Source organism: Papio anubis, chromosome 5, assembly GCF_008728515.1.
Source record: "Papio anubis isolate 15944 chromosome 5, Panubis1.0, whole genome shotgun sequence".
NCBI classification, from domain to species: domain Eukaryota; kingdom Metazoa; phylum Chordata; class Mammalia; order Primates; family Cercopithecidae; genus Papio; species Papio anubis.
This window is the reverse complement of record NC_044980.1, coordinates 30010860-30023018: the sequence shown is the minus strand read 5'-3', so window position 1 is coordinate 30023018 and position 12159 is coordinate 30010860. Positions and strand designations below refer to the sequence as shown.

At 33.1% G+C, this 12159-nt stretch overlaps 1 long non-coding RNA gene across 2 annotated transcripts in view; it reads left to right on the top strand.

Annotated features, from left to right (window-relative positions):
• The window catches only part of LOC103885005, a 126634-nt gene extending 114673 nt beyond the window's left edge, over positions 1 to 11961 (top strand). The window contains exons 1-4 of one of the 2 annotated variants that reach the window (XR_647885.4): positions 4357 to 5959; positions 7511 to 7562; positions 9229 to 9266; positions 10161 to 11961. This is a non-coding gene — a long non-coding RNA (uncharacterized LOC103885005). Of the gene's footprint in view, positions 1 to 4356; positions 5960 to 7510; positions 7563 to 9228; positions 9267 to 10160 lie in introns of those variants that run through there. The other variant, XR_002522467.1, reaches the window with a different exon arrangement.
• The last annotated feature ends 198 nt before the right edge of the window (positions 11962 to 12159 follow it).

Genomic DNA, 12159 nt, shown 5'->3' with positions numbered 1-12159 from the left:
TAATACTAAAGAATAGACTTGCCATTTGGCAAGAGTTGGATGAATATTGTTAAGAGATTTTATAGATGACCTTTCATTTTTAGGAAAAGAAATACACATAAAGAAAGCAATGAGAATGATAAAGCACTGAACATGAAAATGCTCTAATTGGCTAATCAATTGTGGAACTACCAATTATCTTTTAATATTATTAACTCAATAAAAATATCTAGTACATTTATTGTTCAGAAATAAAAAATAGTCGTATGCCAGTCACAACACTGGGAAAGATATTTGAAAACATTTTTGTTGTTTTGACAAGGTGTACAATGAATCACTGATTCATTGTAATGTATTAGATAAATTATGCTGTTGTACACAAAGTCTTAATGACTGTAAAAGTGAATTAAGGTAAGATTGATAATATATTCATATTGATTAGTCATATCTCCTTCCCTTACCCTCTTCCTCTTCTGTACTTCAACTTGAAACCTGTAAAATTTCTTACTGGGCACCGGCACAGGCTATTCCCTCTGAATGAAGCGTATTTCCTCTCTTTACTGATTAACTTGTATTCACCCTGCAATCTCAGTTAAGACTTTCCTTCCTCTGGGAAGATTTCTCTTTTTACTTTATATAAAGTTAACTCTTTTTCCATATACTTCCATAGGGCCTTGTTTTTCTTCAATTACGTGTTTCAAGTAGCTTGTTTAGTTGTTCAGTTCCAAGTTAAACTCTAAGTTTTATCAGGTAGAACCTTTAATCTCTGTATCCTCAGAGCTTTCCCTATTACACAGTGGGTACTTAAAACTTGTTGAATAATTGAAATAATCAATTTAATTGTCATAATTCTTATGTTTGCTTTCAACAAAAATAAAGTTTTAAATTATTTGAAAGAAACAAGTCTAATTACGTGGTTTTTTTCTTAATCACAAAAAGAAATACCCCTTTCTTTTGAAGTTTTCCCATTTTTTATATTCAAAACAGTCTCTTGTCTAATTTTGCAATTTCTTCTTTGACATTCTTTATATGCCAGAGAGCTATCAGTCTTCTCATTTGCCAATCTTTGTTTGCCAAGTGTCAATGTTCAAAGCCAGACTAATTTCCACATAACATATACTATATTTTCCTACTGAAAAGATCAAAGAAAAGCACTATGCTTGACATGATTTATTTTTGACAAATAGTGTAGCCTGCTTCAATATGTGAAAACATTTTTCATTAGGTTCCCGAGGGGTAGAATTATGTCTCACTAGATAAATATTCTCATTTTAACAAAGTTTTACTCTCTCCAATTTTGTTTTGTCTTGGTTGGTCACCTAGCATCTCCAAAGAATGCATACTCAGGTATAAATGTTTCTGAGATATATTTCACAGTGTATAAGTGGTTTTAAAACCTCTAACATGTTGAGGCTGTTTAAACTTAATTTTAAATTCCTTCTTGAGTTTTTCTTTGCAGAATTTCTTAACTAGATTTGCTTATCATTAACTAGTAGTCAAATAGACTTTACAAACCAGCTCTCCTTTGCTCACCTTTCAAATTAGCTAATTTATCTAATTTATCTAATATTTTCTTTTCTTAACCTTCTATTTTCCAATTCATATATCTAATTATTTGCATTTTTTATGTGTTTTATTTTGTGGTATGGCATCTCCAACATTATTCTCATTTATTTATATTATTTTGTATGACATCTTGAATAACTGTAACTTTTTGAATTATTCAGCTCTCTTAGAATAATTCAAAATTGAAGTCCATTAATCTGGTTTTCTTTTCCCCTCCTCACATTCTTTTGGGATGATAATGATACATAGCTCCTGCTCTCCTAGCACCCCTTTGCTATTAAAGAGTACGCAACACTACTGCATTGCTAATCAATGATTAGACATCATTTTTTTCCTTACTATTCAATTTCATTAATTCTCTATATCAAAATAAGCCTCAAAATTCTTCTAATATCTCTTGTATGAATCCATTCATCTCCTCATCTTTTCTACTCTCCTGCTGGGCTTTCATCAGATCTCACCCACCTTAGTGAGAAAACCTACTAACTATTCCTTCCCATCCCATCATACTTCTGTCTAAGGAATTTTTTTTTTCAAAGATTACTTTGGAAATCTAATCATAGTAGTTTTCTGCGTGAAAATCTACAGTTATTTCCATCTCTCTTTGGAAACATTATAGTTTCTAGTGTCGGTAGGTTCCAGCCCTACTCATTTTTTTGTGTATCTTCAAACAAATGTTATTTTCTTGCCTTCCTGATCTTCTGATCCTCTGCATACAGTAGACTCTTTGGCTGGAAATCCTCCTCTGTAACCCCACTGCTCCTGCTCACTTCTTGCTTCTTCCCAAGGCTAACTCATCCTCCAGGTCTCAACTGCAAAATTCTTCTTCACAGCCTAGACTCCACCCTCTCCTCCCAAGCAGGTTTAGTCCCCAGCCCACATTTTTCCACAGAGTCCTCTACTTTCCTTCTCCTAGTTTTTTATAAAAACATTGCTTTTGTTTTTAAAAATTATTATTATTTTTAATTGGCAAATCAAAATTATGTACATTTGTTGGGGTACAAAGTGGCGTTTTGATATTTGTATACAATGTGGCAAGATTAAATCAAATTAATTAACAGATCCACCACCTCGCCTTCTTATTATTTTTGTGATGAAACATCTGAAATGTACTCCCTTAGTTATTTTGAATTGTACAATACATAATTATTGGAGATAGTCACCCTGCTGTGCAATAGACTCCAAATGTACTCCTTCTGTTTACCTGAAACTCTTTAGCCATCGTCTCCCCATTCCCTCCTTCCTTCCCACTCCCAGCCTCTAGTTACTTCATTCTATTTTCTGCTTCTATGACTTTGACATTTTTAGACTCCACATGTAAGTGAGATCATGTGATATATGCCTTTCTTTCTGTCCCTGGCTTATTTTGCTTAGCATAATGTCTTCCAGGTTCTTCCATGTTGTTATAAATGACAAGATTTCTTTCATTATTAAGGCTGAATAGTATTCCATTGTGTACATATGCCACATTTTTAAAATCCATTTATCTGTTGATGAACACTTAGGCTGATTTCATATCTTGGCTATTGTGAATAATGCTGTAAAGAAAATAGGAGTGCAAAAAATATCCCTTTGACAGATTCAGTTCAATTCCTTTGGATATGTATACCCAGAAGAGAGACTGCTGGATCATATGGTAATTCTATTTTTAGTTTTGGAAGAATCTCCATACTGTTTTACATAATAACTGTACTAACTTACATTACTACCAACAATTTACAAGGTGTCCCTTTTATTTGCATCCTTGCCAATACCTATTATCTTTCATCTTTTTGATACTATCCATTCTAAAAGGTGAGACATGATATCTATGAAACCACGAAAGGTCTCAAGTAGCCAAAATAATCTTGGATACAAAGAACAAAGCTGGGGTCATCACACATTCAGATTTCAAAAATATTATAAAGCAATTACAATCAAAACAGCATGGCAGTAGAATAAAAACAGACACATCAACAAATGGAACAAACAGAAAGCTGAGGAATAGACTCATGCATTTATAGTAAATTGATTTTCAACTAAGGTGTCAGGAACACATGATTGGTCAGCCTCTGCTGTAAATTTTATGGGGAAAATTGGATAGCTACATGCAGAAGAAGGAAATTAAATCCTTATCTCACACTATATACAAAAATAAAATGGATCAAATACTTAAATATGAGACCTGCAACTGTAAAACTACTAGGAAAATAAAGAGAAAAGGCTCTATTTTGGTCAATGATTTTTAAAAAAATATAAATCCAAAAGTACACAGAACAAAAGCAAAACTAGACAAATGGAATTGCAAATGGAATTAATTTGATTTGAAATCAAATTAAAGGCTTCTGCACAGCAAATAGAACAACTAACAGAGTGAAGAGACAATTCAGAGTGGGAGAAAATATTTGCAAACCATGTATCTGATAAGGAGTTAATATCCAAAATAAATAAAAAACTCAACTCAATAGCAATAAAGCAAATAACCCCATTTAAAAGTAAGCAAAAGACCTAAACAGACAATTCCTAAAAATACATACAATGTTTAACAGGTTTATGAAAAAAATGCTCTACATCACTAATCATTAGTAAGATATAACCATAAAACCATAGTGAGATATAACCTTCTCCTAGCTCTTACCCCATTGAACTCTAGTGGCCTCTTGGCTGTGCTGCCCTTTTTGTGAGGTTAGATTGCCCATATTTTTTTGACCCACCTGGAAGCATATAATCATTATTTATAAAATAAATTAATTCATAAAGTTACTTTCTGTATCATTTTTGATTATTTCCTATTTTCCACTTGGCAATATGTCTCTTTTGTCTTCTTTTAGGAAGGTAAAATGCTGTAATTTTTTTCTATCAATGTTATAAGCTTTCTAAAATTATTAATTTGAATTGTGTGTTTTTAAATTTTTCTCATACTCCTTTTAGTATTTCAGATGCCACACTCTTATGATTACTATCTTTCAAATGTTCTTTCTGGAGAAAAAAATGAGTCACGGTTTGAGTTTTATGTGCACTGACAGTGACCTCAAAAATGTTACTTTATTATGCATAGCTCATAGTGCTTTAGATTTATTTAATTGGAAAAGTCAAATTGTTTGATTTCTAATTCTGCTAATGCAATGCTGTTGGGCCAAAGGGAGGTAGAGAGAAGTCTTAAAATTGCGTGCCATTTGTATTAATTAATAATTGGCTTAAGTCTCTTTAGTAAAGATGCAATATCCCATTAATTATATTAGGATCCCACTATTATGGAGTGAAAATAAGGTAAAATATGTGGCAGGCTATTTTCCCAATAAAACCTTGCACAACAGTTTTAGAACATTAGTAAACTGTGTTTTATGAATACATGTAATAATTCAATTTTTCCTTGACTTGAAACTACCAATATGAGTGACCAGAGAAGTAAGTTTATATTACACAGTATTAAAGACAATTTATAGTTACTTTTTCAGAGGTATATTTTATTAGTGAAATTTCACAACAGATAAGAACATAAAATAGGATACTGACATTTTGTAAACTCATTGTACTAGGCTAAAAAAAGAAAATTCTGTTATAGAGACATCTTTCTTTCCAACTTTAAATTGTTCAGGAAGATGTATTTGAATTCACTGACCTTGTATTTACTTACCAATAGCAAGTAACAGGTACATTAAAGAATATAAAGACATTGAGTTTAAATATCTAACCAGGAAGTGGTTTCTTAGGATAGTTATGCAGGCAATACATTCATTTGTCTTTTCAAATTATTTTCCTTTGTCCAGCGAACTAACCATAGCTAACTACCAGGTACAGGTTTTTAGTAAAGACTATTAGGTTATCAGCAGTGCCTCTTATTTCTGCTCTCCAATCAGCAGATCCTCTCTTTTCTGCGCCCCAAGTGTAGGCTCTAGATAACCATGTTTCTGCTGTGCAGTTCTGCTTACCCACGTTCATAGTCATGATATGTCTGCTGTGTTGAACCTCAGTATATCCAAAACTTAATCTGCAGGACAGATCTCTGGATGGCTTTGGACTGACCCAATTCACTCCCACTTTCCTGCGTATAGTTCTTGGTAAAACTGTAGAATGTGCTGGGACTACATTCATCCTGAGATATAGGCAAAAACTGCCTGAAACAGTCTGAGTCTTGTTCTTGTCCCAACCAGAAAATGTAACATCTTGAGCTAGGGAGGAACTGTCTGAGACAAACTGGGCTTTGTTCCCTCTTCCCCTGCAAGCAGGATGTCCTTCAAATCTTTGCCCAGTGAGTGATATTGTCCTGAGGTATATAACTTGGGTTGGGACAACTTCTGGGGTCCCTCAGCCACAATACAAGTGGAACACCCAAGGTTCAGCCTTCCTCCATCTGCCCCAGGCAGCTTTCTTGAGCCTTGAGGGACTGGATCACAATGGATCCTAGGCTGCTTTTGTTGCTTGCTGCCTATCTGTAAGTAATAAATCTATTTTATGTAACTTGTTGTGTGTGAGTGTTCTGTCTCATCGGACTTAGGCAATTGGTAAAACTACAGCCCAAGGTGCAGTGGGCAAAAGTGTTTGGAGTCCTATTTCTGAAGGTTGGTATAGTCATAATCTTTGCTATTCTCCATACAGTGGGAGTTCTCTCTTGGTGCTAGTAATTGGAGAATGTGGTCCACACTACATTGTGTATAGTAGAGGCTCAACAACTTTTGAATGAATGTGTACATGAAAATAGGCACCTGACTTAAGTCGGGCTGTTCAAATCTTGTCACTTGAAAATTGCAACTGAGAACTATGGTATTGTATTGGTGGCTACATCACATCAATAGTAGATGTTCAAGAGGAAAAAAGCTACAAGTTGTGATGCCAACTTACCCATGCCTGGTCAGGTTCCTATTTCACTGAAGTGTGGTTGCCTAGCTTTAATTATAAGAGATACTCCAGTATATCTATTAAACAAGTTACTCTTTCTTACAACCACGAACTCATGCATTGTGCAACTAAACCATCACTTTGATCTTCTGAAAGTGTTTATACATGTGGGGGTAGAAATAGATGGCACATATGCACATAAATATGAGCACATATTGATTGTGTTTCTCTAATTATAGCCGACACAAATGAAAAACTAATTGTAATATGTATTTGTGAATGGGTGTTATTGATTAACCTAGAATTACACATTTAGTTATCACTTTTTATGTGTCTCTCAGCATAGAATATATATGTATCTGGATATAAAAATTTGGGAGGGAACGTTTTAAAAATTGGCATGGGCTATGTGTATGCACATAGATGTATTTAAGACTGTGTGATTATAATGTATGTTCTCATATATTATGGGTTCTCATTATGGATTGAAGGTTATTGTGCCCCCTTTTATCATGTCAATATTATAGAGAGGAAGCTTAGTTTTCTGTTTATTTTATGTGAATATGTGTGTTGTATTTGTTAATTTAAAAATCATTCTGACTAAAGAACAACAAAAATAACATGAAAAAACCAAGGTATTTATCACTTGTTTATTCATTGCTTCTTCCTCTTTCTCCTCCTCCATTAGCCTCATCTGTTTTGATTCATTAAACTAGTCATCGTACATGCAACATCTTTCCATTTACAATTTATTCCACTTAAGAGAAATAAATATTAATATCTAATTTGGAGGTTTTCATTTCCTATTATATTCTTTTATATGAAAACATTGTAGTTACTTTGACTAATGCCATTTTGATTAATCTTTTAAAAATATTATAGACCCTTTGGAGAACAGAATATTCCCAGTTTACTGATTATCAGATGATATTTAGATATTTAATTTCTGTTTAATTTTTATATATTGGGAATGATGAATAGATGATAGATTACTGTAAATCTGTTCTTTCTTCTAAAATGGAAACATCTTAAAATATTTCTAAATAATTATAAATATGTAATTCTGAATAGATTTTCCTGACATTAAGGGGTGTTTTAAAGATGTGTAGATGAGAAACTCAAGATTTGCCAAATTTCTGTTTTGCAGGAGGTCTTATTCCAGGATTGGTAATTATCATTTAATGGAGAGAAGCTTTAAGGTCTGGATCCCATATACCCTAGAATTCTAATTCTAATGTTGCAAACATGAGAGTAATTCAAGATTTGGTGTCAGATTTTTTTTATCTCGTTTTGGGAATAGTGCAGGATGTTTGTTTTTCCCCAAAACTCAGAATATTCTGGAAATGATTTTCAGTAGGGCAAAGGTAGGGTCAGTCAGAGGGTATTGACTAATGCTTTATTGAGGTGTTGTGGAGGTAGTTTTAATGTTGGCAATTTTTCCATTTGCATCTTTCTCATCTCCCAACCTTATGTTCATTAATTAATGAAGAGACTTTAGAATTTGAAAGGACAATGAGATAACACAAAGGGTCAAATTAGACTCAGAAGCCATCACAAGACACAGGAAAATGCTTCTTTCTTTGAAGAAGTCCAAAAGAAGTCCCACACCATTAACAGAGCTCCCAGAATGTCCTTTTTCTTCAACATTGCCAAAGCCTGTCATTCCCCAATAAACCCACAAATCTCAGGTTTTTAAAAATTAGTAATCTAAAAAAAAAAAAAAAAAAAAAATCACATGTATCCTGCTAAAAGCATTTTGTAGATAAGTGCTCTCCATCATATTTCTGCTAATATCTTTACCCGGAGGTCTAGTTAAGAGCCAGGTTTACAATGGCATTGCCTATGGTCATTATGTATTGTTTTATCATTTTAGAAATGTTTGTGTTTCTTGGTTTTATTCAGTTTGTCATAGATGTCTACAGTATTTTTTTTTTTTTTTTTTTTTTTTTTTTTTAGGGTAATCCAAGATGGATCAGAAATTCAGGATCTTCACGGTTAACGTGGTGGCAGTCAGAAAGAAATGCAATAGAACTGATTTAAGCTCTAGATCATGATAGCCTGTGATGTGGTTATGATCTGTTATTGTTTGCGATTTTCTGTACCATCATATAGTAATGACAGTTTGTTATGTAGTGGAGATGACTGCACCAGACCTATGTAAAAATTTAGTTTCTACTAAAAATATTCTTCTTGAAGCTTATGAGACTATTTTAAAGTAAATAATTTCCTAAAGAAATAGGCCTCTGGTGAAACACCAGGGAATAAAGGAAATAAATTGAGAAAAATGCCACAAGCTTGTTTTTATTGATCCCATTCCCATAGGTTTAAATGTAATTTTTAATTAGAGTGTATCACAGAAAATACCCTTTTCAATTTATTTTAAAAGATTTGATCATATTTTTGCCCTTTTAACTTATAGCTAGAGCAACACATACTGTGAAAAGTTTAGAAAAGTTAAATCTAAAGTCTGCCCTTGACGTGACTAGTCACTTATTTCTTAAATAAATGATAATAAAAACTTAAAAAACAGGTAAACAGAGCTGGCTTTTCTGTCTCCAAATTGAGTATATTGATATGTAATTCATAAAATTATTAAATTTTATAAAATACACTATTGTTTATCTAAATTTGATGATGTTGATTTTAGGAAAAGTTGATCATATAAACATTAAGATATATTGATGAGTATATATGAACTATTTAATTGTTATATTTGTTCAGACAATTCAGTGTAGTTATTATCTTTGCCTGATAAACTACAATAAAAATGGACTTTTTGTTGGCATTGCGTAAGAAGCATCTAAATTTTCAGAAGTGCAAACAATTTTTCTTTAACTTCAATTTTTTTGTTTCTATTTTTTATAGTTTGTCAATGAAATTCTACATGCATCTGGAATTTCAAGGTAATCTATTACATTTTAAATAATTTGAAGCTTGACAAGTTATAATATACAAATGATAAATATCTGTGCTGTTGCTGGGCTGGTTCACCCTCAGGAGATCAATTCCTCATTTTTTCCCATAAAAGAAAATCACAAGGGTATTGATCCAGCAGGAGGTGTTTCTTCCATGTTAGTTGGCTTCTAGATGGATTTAGCTAATGGGAGGTACTTGTTGGCACTGGAGGAGAAGTCGGTTTGCTTTTCCTCTTCCTCTTTGCTTTAGGCAGCACTTCTAGCAATAGCGGTACCACTTCCACGGGTCCAGGCCCTGCTTGAAAGGTACATGTTGGCCCCAGTATCTTGGAAATCCTTGGCTGGTTCCAGGCTCCATAATATTACCCACTCCCTGTTGTCTCTGTAGCCTGTGAGTAATGGTGACCTTATGTCTTTTTAAAATCTCAGCATTGCTTCCTCTCCTCTATGTGGCTATTCAGTTCTGTCATCAGATATATATAAAATTTGCTGCATTAAATTTTATATCAGTTCCAAATACCTTGTTTCTGTTTCCTGGTCGAGCCATGGCTGATACATTCTTCATATTAATTTTAAAGAATGCTAATCTATAATTTAAAATCATTATAGATTGGAAAGCTCATTGGAAAATGTGCATTTATTATGTTTAGATTAGATGATTGTACTGGACTGAATGTGTAGGTCCTCCCAAACCTACCCCCAAACTCATACACTGAAACCCTAACTTCCAGTGTTATAGTATTAATAGGTGGGGCCTTTGGGAGAGGATTAAGTCATGAAGGTGGAGCCCTAATACATGGGATTAGCACCCTCATAAAAAGAGACACACTTATGCTATCTTTCTCTTTCTTTCCCTCTGTCTCTACTCTCTACCATGTGAAGACACAATGAAGAGATGAACATGTGCAAACCAGAAAGAGTACCCTAACCAGACACTAGAGCTCGCAGAAATTTGATCTTGGACTTCCCAGCCTCCAGAACAGTGAGAAATAAATGTTTGTTGTTTATGACACTTAGTCTATGGTAGTCTGTTATACAGCAACTTGAGCTGACTAATGCAGTATTATCAAGTCAAGAAAAACAATTGGGTAATTTATCAAGATTCTTTTCTTTTATAGCAGATAATTTATTTCAACATTACTTAAAAGTATTGAAACTTTTCTATGCTGGGAATTGCAGTGCTGCTGGTGAAAGTGGTGCCAGAGTTTGTGTGTATGTCTGTGTGTGTGTCTAATCGCATTCAGGGAGCATTTGTTTAGTCTGTTTTAAAGCTATCAGAGCCAACATTTGTGTATGTTTGTTTTCTTTATCTCAGCTCTGGTAAATCCATGAAAAACAGATGAAAGCCAAATCTTTCATTATTTCTAAATCCCTGATTATGACATATTTCTCCTACAATGTGTCCCAAAAGAATGAGAAAAGCATCTGTAACCACGCACAGGTTATGTTGTAGTCCCCTCAGTAGCATTTTGTCCATATGGAGCTTAATTCTGTAAACTACCTATAACTAGGTATAAAATTCAGACAGAAAATAGCAATTTATCACAAGTGTCCAGCTGGCTTCTTCTTCTAAGTGGTTATTTCCTAATCTGCAATCCAGCCATTCACTGCCCACTCACATTTTTGAGCTATAAAATCAATAATAAATAGCAAGAACATTCCCTTGAGAGCTTAGCCATGCGTTCCAACTGGGAAGAACAAATGAAGGGCAATGCCATAGAACTGTGTGCTTGGGTTTTAATAGAAGAAATAAAAAATGGAAAAATGGAAGTTGCTCCTTTCATCCAGTTGATCAATAATGCAATGTAAGCTTAAGCTTAAAATTCTCCCTAAATCAAGAAATGTTCTTTAAAAGAAAACCTTTAGAGAAATAATTTTTTCAATTAGTATAATATTTGAAAGATTCTTATATATTTTACTGACTTAGTGATCTTTCTTCAATATAATTGAACCTGATCAGTTCAAAATACCCATTTTGGGTCCTCTTCAAATTGAAGTCTGGAAATCTTTAAAATGTTGACAGACATTTTAATGAAAGTTAAACAGTACACTGACAAAGTGCACTGTTATCTCCAGTTGCATTTCCAACAGAACTGTGCTCTCTAAAAATATTTGTAAAATAGATATGTACATGCACACATAGACACATATACCCGTATATACACTTTTTACACACACATACTCACATGCAAACATAATGAAATCAGGTAAGAAACTATTTTAGCAATTCCAGATAGGACTAATTTGTTCAAACAGTGTATATATATGGATATTTTATATGAACACTGTTCATTTGTATGTTTATGTACATATCTACAAATGTTTGAGTGAATTCTTACCATCTAGAAACTAGTTACTACTAATTTCACTTTAGAGGTAATAAACTAATTCAAAAATTAATTTAACCACGATCACATGACTAGCATTTATCTTACTGATAATTTGAACTCAAATAGGACCAATTCTAAAGCCCTCATTTTTAATTATATAATTCTGTCTTCCATAGTAAAATCAATACAACAAAATTAAATCTATTGGAAGGCAGCTTGCAATTAAAAGACAGTTGAGTACAACAGAAAACAAGTTAGTCATATCAGGAATGGCCAAATAGTTTCTTTTCTGAATTATGTCTGTATGTGAGTGTAGAAATATGTATATATGGGTATTTTGTATGAACACTGTTCGTATGTGTATTTATATACATATCTACAAACATTTATATACATATCTGTGTATGCACATATCTATATATACTAGTATACATGTACATTTATATACCTATAAACGTAAATATATATATACAAAAATACACACATACATAAACACATATAAAATTTAACATATTATCCACTGATCAGGTATTATCTTTCTGTCATATTGT